A 10439-nucleotide genomic window follows, 5' to 3' on the forward strand; every position below is an offset into this window, starting at 1 on the left:
CAGATTTAATATTGCAGATAGATTGTAACTTCCATCAATGTAATTGTCTGCATCACTTCCAATCCCCCATATGTTAGTTTTTTCTCGTAAATATATACATATACTGTATATATATATATATACACACATATACACATATAGACATACATACATATAAATACATACACATACATATATACATATTCTTTAAAAAAAAATATTTCCCTTTACTACTTTCCAACCCCACCACCTCTCCCCTAATTAAAGTAAACTAGTGAACAACAACGCTTAGGCCTCTACTTCCAGCTTATACATACTATATACATTTTATGGACACAGTCAATCTTACAATAATTATATTTTGTTTGTTTTTACTCCTGAATTTCTTCTACTCTCAACCTCTCTGATCATTTTCATGATGTCCATCCCGTTTTCTTCTATATGCCATATCCTTCTAACTGTGCTCTTTCACAAAAGTTCTCAACCTACAACCTATATACATATTATGGACACATTATGCTTTACATTATTAGTTATCTTGTTATTAGTTGTTGTTAGTTGTTATTAGTCCCATCCTTCAACTCCATTCAACACCACCCATCTATCTCTTAACACCATCCATATAGGATTTGTATTTGCCATATATTGTTCAACTGTACTGTGATGTTTTACAAAAGTTCTGAACCTTTCTATTCTCATTGTTTCTAGTCTCATTTCTAAATTGAAAATAAACCTTTTTGCTAAAAGTATTATTATATTATTGATCGATTGACTATGACTTTTCAGATCACCCAGTAACGCTATCTGCAAGGTTAGCTCCAGGTTAATATTGCAATCCTTTAGCCATTCCTGGACCTGTGTCCAAAAACAAGCTACAAATGGACAGTACCAAAACAAATGATCTAATGATTCTGTCTCTTCGCTGCAAAATCTGCAGAGCTGGGAAGATTGTATCCCCCATATAAATAACATTCTATTGGTAGCAAGAATTTAATATAATAATTTAAATTGAAAAATTCTAAGTTTTGAAACTCACAACCTCTTGGTTCACAGCATTCCGATCTTCCACCATGACTTATTATACCTCTAGGCCTATTTCTACACTTTGCACTTCAAAGTAAATTTCAGTTCTGTTAAAAATACCCTCAAGAAAAATGTTTATATTAATCATAGTGATTCAGGAGTAACATTAAAACAGAATAATATGCCCCACCAACATTAGACAACTGCTAGCAGCATGCTAGCAGATACCCATAGACTTCCAGTCGTTACGCTAATGTTAGTTAGCATTGGCTCGCAAAACTTCCTTCATACTCATTGCCAAAATCCCAAAGTATCCCTTTAAAACCCTGATATCATTTCATTTCTGTACTTATAGATTAGTATTATTAGTATTACAGGTTTGGGACACCTGGGACAATCAGGGAGCTTCAGGGGACCGTGACACAATGTCCTAGGAATGTCCTAAAAATGTCCTTGGGGAAGTCCCCGGTACCAGAAAACGTTCCCTTGGGACCATCACGCGACGTCTTAAGGACTAGTAAAATGAATGTCCTGAGAACGTCCTAAAAAGGTCCTGACATGGTCCTCAGTGACGTCCTGCTAACTTACAGGGAACTAGACAAAGGTCCCTTAGAGAACGTTCCCTTAAGACCATCACGCAACATTCTTCATTCTCAGAACGTCAGAGGGTTAACCTCAAGCCGAAACCCTTAAGGGGCCTAAAGGGAATTTCGCCGAATGTCCTCAGGACGTCCACTGTTTGCTGGGTTAGTATCCCATTTGCTCAATGTTAATGAACTATGACTGACATTATTATGGTACACTCTTAGAAAAAAGGGTTCCAAAAAGGTTATTCAGCTGTCCCCAAAGGAGAACACTTTTTGGTTCCAGGTAGAATCCTTTTTTGTTCCAGGTAGAACCTTTTAAGGTTCTATGTAGAACCCTCTGTGGAAAGGGTTCAAGATGTAACCCATAAGGGTTAAGGGTGTTCCTTAAATGTTATGACTGACCTTGATAATGTGTTCCTTAAATGTTATGACTAGCCTTGATAATGTATTCTCTATATGTTTTGACTGAACTTGATCATGTATTCTCTAAATGTTATGACTGACCTTGATAATGTGTTCTCTAAATGTTATGACTGACCTTGATCATGTATTCTCTAAATGTTATGACTGACCTTGATAATGTGTTTCTCTATATGTTTGACTGACCTGATCATGTATTCTCTAAATGTTATGACTGACCTTGATCATGTATTCTCTAAATGTTATATGACTGACCTTGATGAGTTTCTTAAAATGTTTATACTGACCCTTGATGAATGTTTCTCCAAATGGTATGACTGACCTTGATAATGTATTCTCTAAATGTTTAGACCTGACCTTGATAATGTATTCTCTAAATGTTAGACTGACCTTGATAATGTATCTCTAAATGTTTGACTGGCCTTGATAATGTATTTCCTAAATGGTTTGACTGACCCTTGATAATGTATTCTCTAAAGTTATGACTGACCTTGATCATGTATTCTCTAAATGTTATAGACTGACCTTGATAATGTGTTCTTAAATATGTAAACTTGATGCTGGTTGTATGAATGAATCCATTGTTCTATCAAATGTTCTGTCCAAAGCATTAACCCTGTCATGCTGGTTCTATGCTGATCCCCTGTCCTGACTGGGTTCTTGCTGATCCCCTGTCCTGACTGGGTTCTGTGCTGATCCCCTGACCTCTGTACCCAGCTGTACCTAAAAGTATAAGAGGATCACATTTCTGTGTCCAAATGGCATCCTATTCCCTATATAGCACACTACTTTAGACCAGGTGCCATTTGGGACACACTAGTTATAATGTAATGTCTCTTATGACCTCTGACCTCTGTCCCCCAGCTGTACCCTGAGTGTGACCCTGGAGCAGGCCATCTATTGGCTCGTACCCACGGCCTGCCACGATGCATCATGCAGGCTGCTGACGTCATGAGGAAACAGGTATGGTGCTGATGACTACACACAAACACACACACACACACACACACTGTTGCACACACGTAGGCAAACACACACACATTCATGCATGTAAGGCAAACACACACACAACATGCACGGAGACTTGGAGACCATTCAGTCTTGGAGACTTGGAGACCATTCAGTCTTGGAGACCTTGGAGACCATTCAGTCTTGGAGACTTGGAGACCATTCAGTCTTGGAGACTTGGAGACCATTCAAGATCCTTGGAGACTTGGAGACCATTCAGTCTTGGAGACTTGGAGACCATTCAGTCTTGGAGACTTGGAGACCATTCTGTCTTGTACCATGCAAACTACTTTGACACTTCAGGATGTTTCTCAATGATGTTACAGTACCTTTCTGAATAAAAGTTAGATGAATACATAACTCCCCTAATACCCACTCCCCTCTTCTCAAACAACCTTCACTGAGTGTACAAAACATTAAGAACACCTGCTCTTTCCATGACATAGACTGACCAGGTGAATCCAGGTGAAAGCTATAATCTCTATAATCTCTTATTGATGTCACTTGTTAAATCCACTTCAGTCAGTGCAGATGAAAGGGAGGAGACAGGTTAAAGAAGGATTTTTAAGCCTTGAGACAATTGAGACATGGATTGTGTATGTGTGCCATTCAGAGGATGAATGGACAAGACAAAATATTTAAGTGCCTTTGAACGGGGTATGGTAGTAGGTGCCAGGCGCACCGGTTTGAGTGTGTCAAGAACTGCATAGCTGCTGGGTTTTTCACGCTCAACAGTTTCCTGTGTGTATCAAGAATGATCCACCACCCAAAGGACATCCAGTCAACTTGACAAAACTGTGGTAAGCATTGGATCTCTGTGGAACGCTTTCGACACCTTGTAGAGATTATGCCCCGACGAATTGAGGCTGTTCTGAGGGMAAAAGGKKGATGTGCAACTCAATATTAGGAAGGTGTTCTTAATGTTTTGTTCACTCAGTGTATACAGTGCATTCGGAAAGTATTCAGACACCTTGACTTTTTCACCATTCTATTACGTTACAGCTTTATTCAAAAATGGATCAAATTGTTTTTTCCCCTGATCAATCTACGCACAATACACCATAATGACAAAGCATAAACTGGTTTTTCGTAATTTTTGCAAATGTATTAAAATTAAAAACAGAAATATTACATTTACACAAGTATTTAGATCCTTTACTCAGTACTTCATTGAAGCACCTTTGGCAGAGATTACAGCCTTGAGTCTTCTTGGGTATGACGCTACAAGCTTGGCACACCTGTATTTGGGGAGTTTCTCCCATTTGTCTCTGCAGATCCTCTCAAGCTCTGTCCGGTTGGATGGGGAGCGTCGCTGCATAGCTATTTTCAGGTCTCTCCAGAGATGTTCGATCGGGTTCAAGTCCGGGCTCTGGCTGGGCCACTCAAGGACATTCAGAGACTTGTCCTGAAGCCACTCCTGCRTTGCCTTGGCTGTGTGCTTAGGGTTGTAGTCCTGTTGGAAGGTGAACCTTAGCTCCAGTCTGAGGTCCTGAGCGCTCTGGAGCAGGTTTTCATCAAAGATCTCTCTGTACTTTGCTCCGTTCATCTTTCCCTGAATCCTGACTAGTCTCCCAGTCCCTGCCGCTGAAAAACATCACCACAGCATGATTGCCTCGACACGATTCCGTTCACGCATAGGGATGGTGCCAGGTTTCCTCCAGACATGACACTTGGCATCAGGCCAAAGAGTTCAATCTTGGATTCATCAGAACAGAAATCTTGTTTCTCATGGTCTGAGAATCCTTTAGGTGCCTTTAGGCAAACTCCAAGCGGGCTGTCGTGCCTTCCACTGAGGAGTGGCTTCCGTCTGGACCTCTACCATAAAGGCTGATTGGTGGAGTGCTACCGAGATGGTTGTCCTTCTGGAAGGTTCTCCCATCTCCCACAGACGAACTCTGGAGCTCTGTCAGAGTGACCATCGGGTTTTTGGTCACCTCCTGACCAAGGCCCTTCTCTCCCGATTGCTCAGTTGCCGGGCGCCACGCTCAAGGAAGAGTCTTGGTGGTTCCAACCTTCTTCTATTTAAGAATGATGGAAGCCACTATGTTCTTAGGGACCTTCAATGCTGCAGACATTTTTTGGTACCTTCCCCAGATCTTGTGCCTCGACACAATCCTGTCTGCGGATCTACGGACAATCCCTTTGATCTCATGGCTTGGTTTTTGCTCTAACGTGCACTGTCAACTGTGGGACCTTATATAGAAAGGTGTGTGCTTTCCAAATCATGTCCAATCAATTAATTTATCAAGTTGTAGAAACATCTCAAGGAGATATGGAAACAGGATCACCAGAGCTCAATTTCGAGTCTCATAGCAAAGGGTCTCAATACTTATGTAAATAAGGTATTTTGTATTTTATATTTTTTATTAATTTGCAAAAAATGTTAAAACACTGTTTTTGCTTCGTCATTATGGGGTATTGTGTGTAGATTGTTGAGGAAAAAATGTAGTTTAATCAATTTTAGAATATGAATATGAAATATTAATTAATATGAATAGAATAAGGTTGTAAGTTAACAAAGTGTGGAGAAAGTCAAGGGGTCTGAATACTTTCCAATGTTATTATTATGCACTGTATACAGTGAGTGTTTATATTATGCACTGTATACAGAGAGGTGTTATTATTATGCACTGTATACAGTGAGGTGTTATTATTATGCACTGTATAAGTGAGGTGTTATTATTTATGCACTGTATACAGTGAGGTGTTATTATTATGCACTGTATACAGTGAGGTGTTATTATTATGCACTGTATACAGAGAGGTGTTTATTATGCCTGTATACAGTGAGGTGTTATTATTATGCACTGTATACAGTGAGGTGTTATTATTATGACTGTATACAGTGAGGTGTTTATTATTATGCACTGTATAACAGTGAGGTGTTATTATTATGCACTGTTTTATACAGTGAGGTGTACCCATTATTTCAAGGAGACTTGCAAATTAAAGCACAGTCCAAATTTCTACCTTTTAACCCTATAAAACAGCTTATTGTTTATCAATGACATACAGCACCTGGCTGAATAAAGGTTAGATGATTAAATTCACATCACTCTCCTCATCTCAATCCCCTCTGTTGTTCCTCTTGACATTGTAGTCTTTTACTTAATGCTGCTTCACAACTGCTGTGTGTGGTGTGTGTGTGTGTGTGTGTGTGTGTGTGTGTGTGTGTGTGTGTGTGTGTGTGTGTGTGTGTGTGTGTGTGTGTGTGTGGTCTGTCGGCGGGCAACCGCAGGGGTGCATGTGATGGGTGTAGTGCAGTAGTGCTAGGTAGAGGTAAGTTAACTGCCGGTTACCAGAGTTTTGCAAACTCTCGCTTACAGCTCACTGCCCGGCTAGCCTTGTGGTGAATTGTGGAGCAGCTTCATGCACAAGTCTCCCTTGCCGGTACAAAGCCTCTACATGACCAGACTCCTGTCAGGCCTCCTCGTGGTGGCACACGTTAACTGGTTGTCTTGAAACTCCAGGCTAACCGGCATTGGATTTCGGAGCAGCAGTGGCCCCAGAGATGCGTCTGTACAGGTCCACCTCTGTGTGGACACGACCTGCGCGGCATCACACTTCCCGCTGCCTTGTGGGTTATTCTGGTACGGCAAAGGCTAGGGGAGCTCACCCTCAGAGAAAAGCAGCGTGCTGGCGGCATGCGGTAAGCGGATGCCGACAGACTGGGGACCCGGTAGCTCCTGCAGCTGTGGAAGATACGGGTCATCCTGGGTTTCCCCCCTTGCCACTGGAATCTACCTTCCTACAGTGAAGCAGTGTTGTTGGGGATTGTGCACCCTCAGCGGCACTTTAAATAACTTCCATTGCGCAGGTATCCACTTCTGACCTCGGTGAAGCCATCAACCGGAACCGGACTAAAGTCTGACGGTGTTGTAGTGTCTGGTGACAGGGGCAGGAATGAATGGCACCGGGAGCCCTTAACCTTTCACGAGCCTCTACCCCGGGTCCGGGATCACCCCCCATCCCCCCCACACACTGATTAGCATAGCTAGCATAGCTTCACAAGTAGATAGTAGCATCTAAATATCATTAAATCACAAGTCCAAGACACCAGATGAAAGATACAGATCTTGTGAATAAACCCATCATTTCTGTTTTTTAAAATGTTTTACAGGGAAGACACAATATGTAAATCTATTAGCTAACCACGTTAGCAAAAGACACCACTTTTTTTAGTCCACCAGTTTAGCTATCACAAATTCGGCAAATAAAGATATAAATAGCCACTAACCAAGAAAAAACCTCATCAGATGACAGTCTGATAACATATTTATGGTATAGGATAGGTTTTGTTAGAAAAAAGTGCATATTTCAGGTAGAAATCACAGTTTACAATGCACCGACATCACAACTCGACTAGAATTACTACAGAGAGCAACGTGTATGACCAATTTACTCATCATAAAACATTTCAATAAAATAGACAAAGCATAGCAATGGAAAGACCCAGATCTTGTGATTTCAGACAATATTTCAGATTTTCTAAGCGTTTTACAGCGAAACACAATAAATCTGATAAGTTAGCATACCACATGTGCAAACGTTACCAGAGCATCGATTCAAGCCAAAGGAGTATAACGTAATCATCGCCAAAATATATAAATTTTTTCACTAACCTTCTCAGAATTCTTCCGATGACACTCCTGTAACATCATTTTACAACATACATATGGAGTTTGTTCGAAAATGTGCATATTTAGCCATACAAAACCGTGGTTATACAATGAAAAATAGTAGCAAATCAAGCCTCAAAATGTCGGACGTCATCTTTCAGAGTGATCTAGTTTAATCGAAAGCTAATCATATACTTGACTAAAAAATACAGGGTTGACAGGAATCGAAAGACAAATTAGTTCTTAATGCAACCGCTGATTTACATTTCTAAAATTATCCTTACTGTGCAATACAGGGTTCGCCAAGTGAAGCGATAACAAACAAAATGGCGGATTATGCGTTTAAAATATTTCGACAGAACAACGATTTATCATATTAAATATTTCTTACTATGAGGTGATTTTCCATCAGATTCTTGGGCAATGTATCCTTTCTTGGGTCTAATCTTCTTTTGGTCGATAGATGTCCTCTGTCCTTCGAAATGTCCACTAACATCGACCGAGACCCCGAAACGTGCCCAAAGCTTCAAAGTGCACGACTAAAGAAATTCCTCAAAATCGCACTAAACGGATATAAATTGCTATAAAACGGTTCAAATTAACTACATTATGATGTTTTTAACAACTATAACGAGTAAAAACATGACCGGAGAAATATTACTGGCTAAACAACCATTTGGAAGGAGGCAAGTCCGATGTCCATCTTGCGTAAGACGCGCGAAGGGAAAGAACGGTACTTCCACGTTTTGTTGTTTTATAGTGGCTCTGATTGTGCAATCGACTCCATTCAAAACGTCATGACGTACTGACACCCAGAGGAAGACGTAGGCAGTGTCGGTTTCTCCATAGCATTTACAGGCACCTTAAAACCGACCCCAGATCAGGGGTCAAAATTTCTGAAATCTGACTCCCTGTCAGGAAAAGTGCTGTAGAAGTAGTTCTGTACCACTCAGAGACAAAATTCCAACGGCTATAGAAACTAGAAAGTGTTTTCTATCCAATAATAACAATAATATGCATATTGTACGATCAAGAATTGAGCACGAGGCAGTTTAATTTGGAGACCAAAAAATGCTAATGCGGAACAGCACCCCCTATAGTTGCAAGAAGTTAATCAGACCGCTGCACGCCAGYGGCACAGGACTATTATGGTCGCCAGCAGTTGGGACTTGAGTGGCAGCTGCTCTCGGCAGACCCCTGTGTGACTCAGCAGCCCTATTTAGGAGCCAAACTGCTCACCCCAGCTGGGGAGAGGCCTAGAAAAGGTGACCTAAAAATTGCACACTCACCCCTTCCTGGATAGGTTACCACACATATTGTGAGTTCCACTCAGCGGTCAAAAAATGGCAAAGAAAATAATTCCCCTGAAACTGGCGACATGGAACATCAGAACTGTCTTTGACGATAATAGCTTTGATTGCTGCAGAACTATGGCGCTACACCATTGACATTGCTGCCCTGAGTGAGACCAGGTTCCTGGATGAAAGCTCCCTGAAAGAGGAGGGAGAAGGTTACACCTTCTTCTGAAAAGGTTACCCTCCAGGTGGACAACATCAGCACGGTGTGGGACTGGCAATTAAGAACAGCATTTTACCCAGCCTCACCGAAACACCTGTCGGCATAAGTGAAAGAATCATGTCTCTCCGTATCCCCCTAGCCAACATCACAGAGGAACTGCTGCCAGAGTCACAATGCGGCTTCAGAAAGAACAGGAGTACGGTCAACATGATATTCATGGCACAACAACTCCAGGAAAACTGCCGTGAACAACATCRGGACCGTTTCATGGCCTTTGTCGACCTCTCCAAGGCCTTCGACACTGTGAGCAGGGAACTACTATGGAGCTTTCTACTAAAATGTGTCTGTCCAGACACATTTGTCAACATCCTTTGCCAGTTCCATGATGGGATGATGGCTCAGGTGGCCATAGGTGGGCAGGAGTCAGCATTTGTAGTAAGCATCAGTGTGAGGCAGGGGTGTGTGCTGGCACCTGTACTCTTTAATATCTTCCTCCTATGTGTCACCCAGCTTCCCCACAAGGAACTTGAGGACAGCAGCGGGGTTGCGGTGGACTTCAGGCTGGATGGAAACCTATTCAACATCAGGAGGCTCCAAGCAACCACCGAGGTTTCGACGGAGCGTGTTCTTGAGCTGCAGTATTCTGATGACTGTGCTCTTGTGGCCCACACTCCGGAAGACATTCAGTCCGTCCTTGTAATGGCTGTGAGGGTCTATAGCAGGACGGGACTGTCTATCAACACCACCAAGACATAGGTGGTCTGACAAAGGAGATCCAGCCCTCCACATACCATGCCTATCTTCACCATTGAACACAAATCACTGGCAATAGTCCCGTCATTCAAATACCTGGGCAGTATCCTCTTGGAGGACTGCAGCATCGACCTCGAAAATGCAAAACAGGACCAAGCAAGCATCAGCTGCTTTCGGGAAACTCAGACGCAGGGTCTTCCAAAACAGGGATCTCCACCTCCACACCAAAGAAAGAAGATCCTGTATGGCCAGCTGCACCTTGGCCAGTGGTCTGCTGGGGGACGCTACAAGGACGTTGCTGAAGAATTGCAACATCAAACCCAAAGACCTGGAGGACGCTGCAGCCGACAGTTCTACCTGGCGGCAGCTCTGCCAGAGCGGTGTACAGAGGTGGGATGTGGAGAGGAGCACAATTAGCTCGGAGACATGCAACCATGCCTGCCCCCGCCAACACAGACTGCACATGCCCCATCTGCAATAAAGTTTGTGGATCTCGGATTAGACTCTACAGTCACCAAAGAATTCACCGTTA

The sequence above is a fragment of the Salvelinus sp. IW2-2015 genome, unplaced genomic scaffold (assembly GCF_002910315.2).
Source record: "Salvelinus sp. IW2-2015 unplaced genomic scaffold, ASM291031v2 Un_scaffold8383, whole genome shotgun sequence".
Classification (NCBI taxonomy): Eukaryota; Metazoa; Chordata; class Actinopteri; order Salmoniformes; family Salmonidae; genus Salvelinus; species Salvelinus sp. IW2-2015.